The 13578-nt window shown below is 52.0% G+C and overlaps 1 pseudogene; it reads right to left on the bottom strand.

The window, feature by feature from the left end:
- Nucleotides 1-4988: 4988 nt before the first annotated feature.
- Nucleotides 4989-11777, bottom strand: LOC119096173 (dystrophin-like; annotated as a pseudogene).
- Nucleotides 11778-13578: the final 1801 nt, after the last annotated feature.

Below are 13578 nucleotides of genomic sequence, written 5' to 3'. Positions count from 1 at the left end.
ATCGATTTCATGCAATGAGGAGAATCATGAGATCGCAATGGCGAGACTTGACCTGAGGTCAAACACCTCAAAAGCCCGAAGAGAAAATTCCATGCAATAGCAGACCGCTTAGATTTCAAAGCCTACAGCGCCGACAGCTGTGAAACCTTCACTTTTGAATGCGCCAAACCTGATTCCCTCTTGCAGTTGAAAATGTGTGGACCCTAAGTCCGAAATTCTTGCTTACAGACAACTCAGTTCTCAGAACCTACCGAAACGATCGAATCGTCCGCATAGCCCATGGCTCGGGCGCATAACTCGGCACATGGCTCGGCACATGGCTCGGCACATGGCTCGGCACATGTCCCGGCACATGGCTCGGCACATGTCCCGGCACATGGCTCGGTACATGGCTCGGCAAATGGCTCGGCGCATGGCTCGGCACATGGCTCGGCATATGGCCCGGCACATGTCCCGGCACATGGCTCGGCATATGACCCGGCACATGTCCCGGCACATGGCTCGGCACATTTCCCGGCACATGGCTCGGCACATGGCTCGGCGCATGGCTCGGCTCGGCGGCCGAAGCTCAAGCTCGAAAACTTTGACGGCTCGCCACTGCGGTGACCTCGTTGGCGCTCGCTGTTAAATGCAGTGGTGCACGAGCATCGGGGTCTGAGCGAAGCAGAAAAGCTCTCTCACCTGCCGTCTTGCCTCTCACTGGAGTGGCACGTGACGCGGTCAGAGGTGTACGGTCAACACCGTGAATTGCAGACCCATGCTGAGATTTCGTACTCGGGGTCCTCCGAGTGCGTGAAACGGAGAGTGAGCCTAGGAGCACCTCGACTCAATCATTCTGTGCAACTGACAAGAAAAATCCGTTTTTTGACACATCATGCCAGAAGACCCCTTCGAGTTCTGAACGGATTTTGCATGGAGAATGTTCGGTTTTGAACAATCTTTGGGTTCTGCTCCAACAATCTCGGTTGTACAACAAAAACATCAGTTGGTCGTATTTTATATCTGCTTTTATTACAGTGGCAGCGCGTAAATAGGTCGACTGGATCGGCTAAAGGAGCAAAGACGGAAGTAAGTACATGAAACCACAAACCTTTCCAGACTTCAATCGGCCGCATTGAATGCTTTGCCTACGCCAGTTGGCACACTGAAGGATTGTTGTCGGTGCATTTTCTGTCGTTCCACTTGCCGTATATGAGGTGTTCACTCGACTTCGATCCCAAAATCTCCACACAATCTTCTTCATCGGATGCGTCATCGGGCTGGCCACGGGCCCATGCCTTGAAGTGCTCTCCCGTCAGTGGACGACCTTCCCAATCGACAAATAAGCCTTCGCTATACCGATCGTTGATGCCCAGCCACTTGTTCTCTTCACTGGCCATGACGGCGACGCACAGGTTCTCTTCACGACTGCGTGGCACCGCCAGGTGTGAGTTGATCTGTACACAGCTGGCCTCAGCTTGGTCGTGCGTCATGAACGCCTCTTGCAGTTTGTAGCAGTGTCCAGCGCACCACTTGAAACCCTCAGGGCAGCCGCACTGAGAGACACTGGGTTTACTCTCCGGCTGCTTCAGACTCCCGCAGTGAAACTCCAGCGCCTCGTTGACCACCTCCTTGAGGTACTGCCGCAGGGTGCCGGCCGTGTAGCGGTCGCCACCGCAGCCTGCGAGGCAGACCAGCGCCGAGAAAGCCGGCCACCACCGGATGCCGGCAGAACGCGGCATTCCTCTCGCGCGCGTCTAGAGCTGGCTCAGCCGCGTGAGACACTGCCTCTCCCAGTGTCTGGAGCAGACTGCACCACTGGCACGCGCCGTTCCATGGGCTTCTCAGCTGTTATGCAACGTCGAGTTTCCAAGTACAGCCAACCAGTAGCCGGGGGGTCCCATAGTCGTTAAGCACACGTCACGTCTAATCCTGGCTGTATCAGTTGCCAGTGACAGGTCACGTGACGACAGACCTTACGTGCCATGTTCATAAGGAAACTAAAAAATTACCGCCGTGAGATGCTGCGCTTGTAAGGTTCGCCGTAACCCCGCTGTTTCAGTGTGCCGAGGACTCGTACACATTCAAACACCCCCGTGTGTAGAAGGTCCTGCTGTAACATTAATGTCCACCACCACAGGCACACGGGGCTCCATGAACCTCCCAGCTGTCCCGCAACGTGGATATTCCAGGGACAGCCAACCAGTAGCCGGAGATATACTAACCACACATCCCGTGACATCCTTCATGAATCAGTTGCCAGTGCCAGATTACGTGGCGACGGTGCTTATGTTCCATGCCCTTGTGTGAAGTTGAGAGGTGAGAACTTAAACTCCGAGAGAAGCAGCCTATCTCAAAACCAAAGTTCCAATGCTCATAGAAGTTGTGTCAAGGAGGGTGTACAAGTTTAAACACTACAAAACGTACAATTTGGCTTGGGGTTCCTGTTTTTTAAAGATATGACGCGTCACTCTCATAACGTTTACAAACCTTTGCAAATCTGCTGCAAATGTATTCATAACATGGCTGATGGTCCTTAGATCATAATACTATGGCAGGATTGTGGGGTGCCGGGGCAATTCAACTTCGTGAAAAGACAGATTTCAGGACGCATCGGTACGGAAAATCCATGAGAGACGCCCCTACCGATTTTGCGCGCGATGCCTCAGCCCGCAAATTGTCTCCAACAGCCAAACAGCGAGGAGGACTGCGGTGTCTGAACGTCACGCCAGTCTGTCAAAGCCGTGTCTGCTTGTCCGCATATCACACAAGCCCAATAGATTGTCTTCCCTCAACCCCGGCACTGGACGTCCTTTTGGTCAACATGGGCTGGGCTGGGGCTGGTCGAATTGGGGGCTTTGGGGCTGGTCGAATTCGGCAGAGAGTGCAGGCAAGACTAGGAACTGAGCCCGTTCAGCGAGGGGCGCAATCACTTGCTGAGATCCACCCATAAATCGCCAGAGAGGCGACGGTTCTGACACGAAAAGATGATAAAATAGTGATATCTGACAGATATCATTATCATTATATTACGCTTCGATATGAATCCTGCTGAATCGTTGCGTTGAACGAAATGTTCCTGTGCTGATTACTGTGGCCGCCGAAGCTACATTAGAAGCGCAAACGTGGTTCAGGCGTGGCTTCATCCCCGCCTTATCATAACTGGTACCGCCTCAACTACGAAGACACTTACACCCACCAAATCGAGAAGATGGTGGCTCAACATTTCCACGTGCGATGTGGGTATTTTGCGTGGCATTTGCGGCTGGGGCAACCTGACGGAGTCGCGCGCGATACGCCAGCGCAGGTCATCGATCGCGGTATTGTATACACGGCACAATACGGCACGGAAATGACGGAGATATACTAAAGGTCAAGCTTATCCGCTGTCTACAGAGGACCTATCAATCCTCACTAGTGTCACACTCCAGCGTGCATACACATAAGCCGGATGTCGGTTAATGCCACTGACTGATCTGGTCACGCGCTGTTCACATACGTCCTTGCACGGACGTAAAAACAACGCATAGATGTCTGTAGCGAATGATGTGCAGTGATGTGTAGTGATGTGTAGTGATGTGTAGTGAGCGATGTAGTAAGCGATGTAATGAAATGATGTCTGCGCGTTAACAAAACATTGGAAAAAATACTCCCACATGTCGTGTTCCTTGAATTGTGAATCTATCGCTCATATAGAGACAGCCCTATGCAATTGCAAACGCACCTTACACGTTTTAAAAGCTAATGGTCATGTTGAACTGGTTCCTGTTTTTAATATAAAAGCTTTTACATGAGTTGTAAGGAGCATCTTCAATTCAAGGGCTCCAGTTACCGAACAAAGACATGAGCAAACGTTTGGAAGGGACTCAGTGAATGCTGTCGGACTCTTCCGCACCAGTGCGACTGCGGAAAACAGATGCGACCCAATATATGCTCCTAATTCGAACTGCATGATATTAGAAAAGGTCAGTCTCAGTCTTCTCAAGAGTGGTAAGTTCACAGCCCACACGTCAGTATTTGCCACCGGTGTCTACCTTGTAGCTTCTTGCAAAGGCGCAAAAGTCGGGCAAGTGTTTGGAAGCTGCGTTTCAAGCCACTGTCAGTTACACTTTGTCTTTGTTGAAAACATGTCATTACGCAGCCTTATGTGGCAGCGTAACACAACAACAATGCAATTATTTGAATGAGTGCTGTTGTTCAAGCGGGCGCTATCATCTTCTGCAATCTTGCTCGCAACGTTGGTTGTTCATGCTGTTGTAAGACAGCACTTCCCATCCGTTAGCCTGCCGCTGCTGTCCGCCAGATTTCAGGAGAAAACACGGCATACGTCGGAGCTAATGTCACTTGTTTCACTCTGCCGTTTCTCTGTGAAGCATCCAACCGCCCACCATTTGTACATCCGCGCACACACGTTAAAAGCACGGCCTTTAAGAGGAAAAAACACTACAATTTCGCTCCAGTGCACATTTTTGTTCCAGCATAACGTTGTCCGAATCGGCAAAGTACGAACACGAAATCAAGCATCTTAAAGCTACCGCTGGATCGTGATTACACACAAGCAGGTACATACGCTCCATTTCAACCTTTGGTTATGGTGGGGAATATATTTATGAGGACTTCCTCTCGAACAGTAGCATACAGTTTTCAAGAGAGTACCATGTAGACGCGCATAATTGACATGCCGAAAGTTTGGCAATGTTATATTCATTCAAATACATCCCCCTGCTCTGTGCTCGCGGGCAGTTCATGCAGCGGTTAGAAGCGTTGTTTATTTCGAATAAACGGGGGATCTAGGACGTCAGTGCTCAGTTCCATTCATCTCACCTCTTGAGTTAAAGACATTTGGTTGGTATCATGTTGATATGGTGCTATCTAAACGCCACAGTACTTGCAACCAAAACCGGGCCATGTGAACGCTGGGTTGGCTCTTTTGTTTATTTACACAACACACTGTTGACGCGTTAGCCGCAAAAAGATACGAAACAGGGCGCGACCGCTCTCACCTGCGCTCCAACATTCACTGCCGCCGCTCCGGAAGCGCTTGCTAACGTGTAAAGACCAGTAAATATCACATTGTTCACGGCAATTACACAAAGCACACATAACGGCTGCGTTCAACACGATAATATTCAAATACCCAGCCAGCAGTGGACAGCCCGGTGCAGCGATGTGCCCGGCACCTCACTCTCCCAGTAACAGGGCGAACCATGCACCCGTGGCGGCGGCGACCCTCATCTCTCAACTCACCACTCGGCCTCAAAGCTCTATCGCATGACAGTCAGCCATGCGGTCAGGATATGCATTCGGAAGATAAGTAGCTTGTTGTAATGAATCGCCCACTCGTGAAATCACACCTACACCCAGCGGTAGCCACGGACCTCGGATGTAGCATGCACCCGACAGCATTGTCTGGGTCATAACTTCCACCAACGGTGGGGGAGGGGGCAATCTACGCAGCTACGCAGCTACGCACTCAGCAGCTCTGCGTTGAACTGTTCTCTGCTGGGCAGCGAAAAAGCCAGCGGAATCGGACGCCCACAGCCACCTGAAACGGATAAAATGTTCTTAACACAGTTCGCAAATTCAGCTCACTGGTAATCTGAGCGATATGTGAGATTTACACCCACTTTATAGTTTTCGTGTGGAATAGTTGGTGACAGTACAAGTCCGCTGGCATACTTTGCACGCACAGCTGTATATTGTTTTCTTATAAGTCAACCATAACCATTCATTCTCGCACGTATCTTTCAGGATTTGTTTCCAACCTTTTGAATGAATGGATTTCTGGGATGAGAGCTCACGCTAGACACTGCTTGCTGTGTGAACCTTGACAACTGCAATCTGATCGTGCAGTTCCAGGTCAGGGGCAGAATTTAGCGGCAAAATTTCAACATGCCACAATATCCGGCACGATGCGTCGTGTCCTCTGACGTCATCTGAGCTTTAGCGCGGCCGCTGCCATCGGCCACAAGCCACATCCGTCGAGGTCATAAAGCGAGAACCCAAAGCGACTCGATCCCACTCCACCACGGATGGGTGGATCGAAAGGTAGGTGCTCTAACCAACTGCACTATCGGGGCAGAAATACTTACCTCTTGTAGTCGACTTATATTTATGTATATCAACACATCCTATCCAGTCCAACCCAACTGCATCTGGGGCAAGCTATACGACCCAGATCTGAACTGGCACAGTGCACCCGAAGCTGCCTTATCGTTGACCAACCGACAGCAAATCGATTTCAGGGTAAGGGAGCATCTTGCAGGGTACCCAAGCTAGAGAAGAGATACCCTGCTCTATTATCTTTGCATCGGGACCTTGCGCTTTTTGCTCTTTGTCCTGCCCCACTCTCCGTTGAACTCCATTTTTTACTTCAGTGTCGCACGCGCCTGAATACATGATGGAAGCGTTGTACGCGTCTAAATACATGATGGGAGCGTCGTGCGCGTATGAATACATGATGGAAGCGACGTACGCATATCAGTACGTGATGGAAGCAGTTACATGTGATCCCAGCACTACAGTTCGTCTACCAATATCCCTCGCAAACCCGGCTGCTTGTTTGGCCCCGTGCCAGCCGGCGGCCAGCGCCAGCTCGGCGCCCCTGCCGCTGGCGTCGGTGCTGGGCTGACCTTCGGGCGCTGGGGAGTCGCTGGCGAGCTGAGAGGCCGTCACCGAGCGCGTCTGCAGCGTGCTGCTTCGGGCCAGGTTGGTGCCCTGCAGGCAGACACCGGACCGTCAACTCGGGACGCTCGGACGGCCTTGCGTTGGCCCACACATACTCACATCACTTTCACATCACATCACATCACGTTCTTCACAGCTGCGCGGATTGCCGTCTGCAATCGTCCTGGCGCCGTGCAAATGCATTGTGATGACGTGCGTGCGTGACGAGATGCGCTGAGGCTTGACGGCGCGGAGGACTTTTTCCGTGTTTGTAAGAAGTCAACTCACAAAACCGTGCGTCCCCAAAACGACATAATCCGGTCTCCACCTCATCAACAATTGGCTGGTCTTTTCTGCTTTAGCGTGAGTGCGTAATAGTCCTTTTCACGCAAACCTTTTGGGACTAAAACCTTCTTTGGTACCAAATTTGCAATCTCGAAAATATGACAAGCGGGAATGATATCCATGGTTCATCGTCAAACTTGCCAAAATAGACATAACGGTTTGCTCCAGAGGCGCTTTTGTTTCATCATCAAGCACTTATTTGTTAAGTCATAGTTGCAGTACTTAATGATTTGGTCCCATGCAACCAAATGCACAAACGTAAAATGGCGAGTAGGTACATGACGATGAAACAAAAACGCTTCCAGAGTCAGGTTTACCGGCTATTTTGATTTACCTGACGACAAACAAAAAGTTTTAATCGTGACTATCCCACTTTCCGTGTATTTCGGAACTAGGTGCATTTGGAATACTGCGGGGCAAATTAGGGTAGCAGTGATGCGTGAAAGGTAAAAAGGCCTAATGTCTGAGTGATGCACATGTGGATACCACGTGCAAAATGTGACCTAATACCCAAACCAAACATGTCTGTACAAATTGTTCTATCAGACGAGGAAGGTGCCAGAAGACGCACGCATTCACTGGTACAAAGGCACCAAGATAACACAGAGGCGAAGTTGGCTCCTGTTACTTAGAAACAACTCAGAGAGACTATGCCAGCCGTCACTGGCCCAGGGTACCGTCGAACCGGGCACATCACCGACCATTCCTGTCCAACGTCCCGCGCCAGCACCAGCCCGTTCCGGCCGCCCCCTCCCTTACTCTGTCAGCCCCAGCCCGTCCCGACTGCTCCCATCCCATACCCTCTCAGCCCCAGCCCGTCCCCACCGCTCCATTCGCCGTGTCCCGTCAGCCCCAGCCCGTCCTGACCGCTCCTCTCCCTTACCCCCTTAGCCCCAGCCCGTCCCGACCGCTCCCCTCCGCCGTACCCCGTCAGCCCCACCCCTTCCTGATCGCTCCCATACACCATAACACGTCAGCCCCAGCCCATCCCGACCGCCCCCTCCGCCGTACCCCCGTCAGCACCAGCCCGTCCCGACCGCTCCCATACACCATAACACGTCAGCCCCAGCCCGTCCCAGTCGCTCCTCTCCCTTACCCCCCTCAGCCCCAGTCCATCCCGACCGCCCCCTCCGCCGTACCCCCGTCAGCCCTAGCCTGTCCCGGCCACCCCGTCCCTTACCCCGTTCAGCAGGCGCCGTAGCTTGCTCAGCCGTTGCCCCAGCTGCCGGTTGTGCTCGTCCAGCTCCTGCATCCTGGTCTGCAGGGGGGCCTCGCCCTCGGGTCGGCCGCCGTCGGGCTCCTCCGCCGCCGGAGGAGGTGCGTTCTCCCCGGAGGAGGCCACCGGAGGCGGGGCCTCCTCCTCTTCCTCCTCCTTCGACGACTCTCGACCCAGCTCCGGCGGGGGTGAGGCGGGCAGAGCCGGGGGCGGGTCGGCGTCGTCGCCGGCGCGCGGCGCCTCCGGCTCGGCGTTGGTAGGCGGACCGGCGGCGGCTGCCGGCAGGCCGGCCGGGGCGGCGGGGCCGGCGCGTGCCAGCCGCTGGTACTCGGCCTGGAGGGCGCGGTTCTCCTGCTCCAGCTGGCGGATGACGGCGCGCAGCTGCTCGTCGCGCGTCTCGTCCGACACGCCCTCGGACGAGAGGCTCATGCAGTACTGCGTGATCAGCTGCAGCTCGTCCTCACTGCACAGACATGGGACGCCGGATGGGTTACTGTACGCTCGGCAGTGCTTCGCTTCCGTGGAGCAAGTAACGGCCACGCTGCGGAACGAAATCTGTGACAAAGGCCTATGGCGTGTAACTGCCCAGAGTTGCAATATGTCCACGGTTCTAAGTGGCTGAAAGCAAACAGTTTCTTCTGAAAATCGCTCTGTAGGTCAAACAAGCAGGAAAATGACGAAAAAATAGTAATTCGCTGCAGAGCTGAATATGCTTCCGTTTCATTTTCAATTTTTGTCGTTCGGAGCATTTCGAAATATAAATTTTTCATAAACAAAATGTCATTTAACACTAAAACATTCCACAAATGCCGAAGGCCTTTGAGAAAAGAGCGCATGAAAGCGAGCGTGCACAAATACATAAAATCCCCATACTGCAAAGTCAGCCAAATTGACCTTTCAATTACATGAAGATGGGCTCCGAGAACGAACGACACGAGTACAGCTGATGTGGCAAGGATGACACTACTGACACTCATACACAGTGACACCCTGTAAAAAAACAATCAGGCGGCATCTTTTTTCAGAAGTGCCATGATACACTAGTCTATCAAACGTGTTAAATCCCCATGCAGTTGAGTCCTCAAACAGCACAACCCCAATCATGTTTCAGACTGCCCGGACCGCCGCATCGCCCGACCCAGCACGAAACGTACCTCTCCGGACTGGAGAAGCTGTGAGCGTCCACTTCGGAGGTTGCGTGTCCGTTCGTGCGCGCGCCCTGGTCCAGTGAGCAGGTGCGCAGATGATCGGCGGAGGCGGCCAAAGTGACGCCCTGAGACGACACAACCGTGTGACGTCACGGCATTCGGCAAACAACGGCGCTCATAACTACCAGGCCATGATGTGTTTGGAAATGAACGACCGCAAAAACATGACATGAAGACGCGTTGTTTAAAATAACTTACTTAAAATGACTTGACCGCTTAGGACGGAATTCAACGGACGACAGCGCTCGTAACTACGAGGTCGTAATGTGTTTGGAAGCGAACGGCCGGGCAAAACAGGACATGCATACGTATTGTTCGACATGATGCTTCGAAAAGTCGGGTATATCAATCGATTCTGGCAGAAACGAACTGAGTTTCGTTGAAAGGGAAAGGGTGACAGGGGAACGTCATGATGTGTTTTGGAAATGAACAACCAGCAAAACATGGCACGAAGGCGTGTTGTTGAACATGACGCTTAGAGAAGTCGTTGGCCATATCGAACTATTCTAGCAGAGACGAACTGATTATAGTTGAAAGGGAAACTGTATAAGGGAAATATTAAAACAGCAGACCGAACCCCAGCAGCCCTGAATGATGTGGCGCAGGTCCATGAGGCCGAAACCAAGGTATAGCTCCTGTGCTTCGTAACGGCAGCACTGATGCCGGCACCGCTAAAACATCGATGTTTAGGGACAACGAACCGGACGATTTATTGGCCAATACCTCAGCCATGGGCTGGACAGGGAGGTAGCCCAGCTTGGTATGCTTGCGGAAGTAGTGCTTCGACTTGAAACCGGTTTCGTATCGACCTGGTGAAGTCCTTGATGTCATCGCTTGACGAACTCTGGAACACAGCCATAACGGTAACAAGGCCCAACGCGAATCCCGAAAAGACAGCAATAGCAAAAACAAAGTTTTGTTTGCGAAACAGCGTGGTGCAAGACCAATCACGCAGCATCAATGGCACATGACATTCCCGAATAGAAAATGACTTATGAGCCAACCACCACTCAGCTTGATGATCAGCTTGAGAAATGCTTGTGCAACAATCATGTGCTCAGCGTCGCCCTTTACAACTCATCCCGCATTGCCGTTCAGCTTTGACGAACATGGTTCACAGAGGGGTGGGGAAGTAAAACAGTTGTATAAAATGAGCTTATTCAAATTGGCGGCACGCAACTCGGAGCGTGTGCTGAGGCTCTTTCGCCGAGGGAGGTAGTGATCTGGTCCAATGCATGCATCGCAGGCTATTTAAGACTATATTTCTTCCCTCCAGAGCATCTCAGCTGATGTTCGCTTACCTCTGTGCAATATTCGTGCATGGGATGACTGAGTTTGTGACTTTTGGCGACACGTCCGGTGAAGAAGCATTGCTGACACATATCGAAGTTGAAGCATTTCAGACACCGGTATCTGTAACGCAGGTACAACTGGATCAACTCAAGAGGATTGGAAACTGCGTGATGCGCGTGACTGGTTTCATAAAACCATAATTACGAGCAAGACAGTCCTAGTTACAAGGAAGCAATGCAGCCCTCACACGGCGTTTAACAACTTTTAAGCTGTAAAGCTGACATATGCCACTTAATAATACGCTCCCTAACATCCTCAACACCGCATCACATTTTGATACCTAGCACATTAAAACCCGATATAATGCGAACACATATTCGATGCAAGATATGGAATTGAAAAACACGTAAAAGCACCAAAAGAAATGAGCAGATTGGTCACCAAACTTTTGGTTTCGGTTCGATACCCAACCAAGCTCACGGAAATTTTATAGAATGCTTACTTTCAGAACGCGGACCATTTCCACTACAAAGAAGCATGTGACAACGCAATTTACCTTACTTTTTTACGTGTATTTCTGTAACGCCCTTTGCAAGTCGGGCACTGGGAAAAAATCACCAACACTCAAGTAATGTAAACCTCCGTGTCGCACTACGCATGCTTTCAGACATGCACGCTGCCTCTGCCGGCTCGAACCTGAAACCGACGATGGGGTACTCCTTGCAGCCATTGCAGCGGGCATGATGTCGGGACTTCTCGGCGCCCGCCACCCGGTGCAGCACCGGCAGCCACACCAGGCTCTGCGGCTCGGCGCGCAGCCAGTCCAGGACCTCAGCTTCGCACAAGGTCGTTTCTTCCTGCTCCCCCTCCTTTTCGTCCTCTTCGTCACCGTCGGCCGCGGCGGCTGCGGCGGCGGCGCGGAAGCAGCTGGTGACAGACGGTTGCACGGCCGCGGGGCCGAAGGCGACCTCCTCGCCCATCTGACCAGGTAGCTGTAGCAGTTGGCTCAGTAGCCGACCCAGCTGCTTCTCGTTCAGCCGCTGTCGGTTGTCGGCGCCCAACTGGAACATGTCTGGGAGGAGGGAGCACCAGGTGAAAGTCTGTCGCTGGCGGAGCCGGACCAGCGATGGCTTTGTGCACAGGGCCCCTTCTAACGAGTGATAGTGGTGAAACTGGACAGGCATGAAAACGCGTTTGTTCTATCGTATTGCAGTATACTGTTTTGATCTTTTGGTACACAGTCACACACCGAGACATCATCCGCATCGCTTGATCCGATCCTTTCCCTCTTGTGCGCAGCCAGGCGTATCCCCGGGACACCTCCCGCACAGTCTTCCGTGGGCTTTCCGGTTCATTCCTCTGATCGTTTACTGACCCGAGAAGTCCTCGACCCCTTGCAGCTGCTATTGATCAACTTTTCAAGGTCATTCACTGCAGTTCACAGTCATGCCCTTTGTAAGACTGTGCATCCTGTCGCCTGTAAGCTAGGTGCACGCAAACATGTGCAGATTATTTCACGCCGCCTAATTCGAAGTTGCCCAAAGATGCATGCCGTCATCAAAGCACCACAAAAACTTCCTTCTCCAAGGCCATATTGTTGTTCAAGGTCCAGAAAGATATGGCCATTAACTTATTCGTGTCTGAAGTACGCCAGCACGCATCGTCTCGTCAGCGGACAGCAATTAGCTGTCAACTAGCTTCACGTCTTGAACGCGAGTCTCTGTCACGAATGGCATGTTTTTAATACATAATACAGGCATCAGAGTAGTAACTACCAGTTATGACTAACTTGATGTTGGGAATCAAATCAGCATGAAAAGCGCCGCCACCGAGAATGCAAATGCGCCTAAAAAAACATGCCATCACGGAAAAATATGAAAGAGCACCACGACAAAGCGCCAAAACACGTGCACATAAAGATCGACATCTTGACACACACCTAAATTAACAAGCCACCTTGCGGCGAATACAGTCCTATAAGTGGGTCGGCCCGTCCGCTGCACTGGCAATGCTGCACTTACAGTGTCAGTTTGGCATCGATTCTGACATTAATTATACGTGAGCCCTTTCCATCTCATCTGATACCTGCCTAAATATCTTCAAATGTGGGACATTCCTTTAAGCCCTACACCGATATCCACATGTAGACAGCAGAATACGCACGGGGTGTACCGCTGAGCCTGCTCGATGGATGGTGTTCATTCCCTCTGGTGACCCAACCTGATCTCCCTGGGACCAGACATTCCGCTCGGAAGCGGTACGCCTAGCTGGTCCGTCGACTGCAAATACTACTTACGGCCTACGCCGACATCTGACCCGGCTCAACGGTGCACATCGACCATGAATAATGAGCACTTAGCTCTGTATGTGTGGTGCACGATGCGAGCGGCCGCAGCGTTTGACCTCACTTCCATTTCGCGTCGGAACTCCGTACTCACAGCGATATTTCTCCTCCAGATGTGCCTTGCAGAGGGTGATGATGGCCAGTTTAAAGGAGCTGACAGGAATGCGACCAGTCCGACGGCTGCAACGAAGGTGTGATGTCATACTGGATGCCAGAAAACCACGCATGACATCACAGCGGGGCTGAAATACAGCGGACTAAGGAGTTAACGTGCCAAGTGCCTTGATAGTGCACAATATTCCGTGGTTCTTTTTGACATTTGCACGCCAGATGCAAAGTCAATTGCATGCCCACGATTCCAGCTCGCATGATACAACTCACTCCGAACAGCACACTACATTAGGCATCATCATTTGAGCGAAGGGGCAGCAAACCAAGCGATGCCTCGCTCACCCCACTGCGTATCCTCGCACGTCGTAGTCACCGCGCGGCAGTCGAGGCAGTTCCGATTCTCACTTGTAAACGCT

Source organism: Pollicipes pollicipes, unplaced genomic scaffold (assembly GCF_011947565.3).
Source record: "Pollicipes pollicipes isolate AB1234 unplaced genomic scaffold, Ppol_2.1 Scaffold_4255;HRSCAF=5007_pilon_pilon_pilon, whole genome shotgun sequence".
Lineage (NCBI taxonomy): Eukaryota > Metazoa > Arthropoda > Thecostraca > Pollicipedomorpha > Pollicipedidae > Pollicipes > Pollicipes pollicipes.
This window is presented reverse-complemented; position numbering and strand designations above follow the sequence as displayed.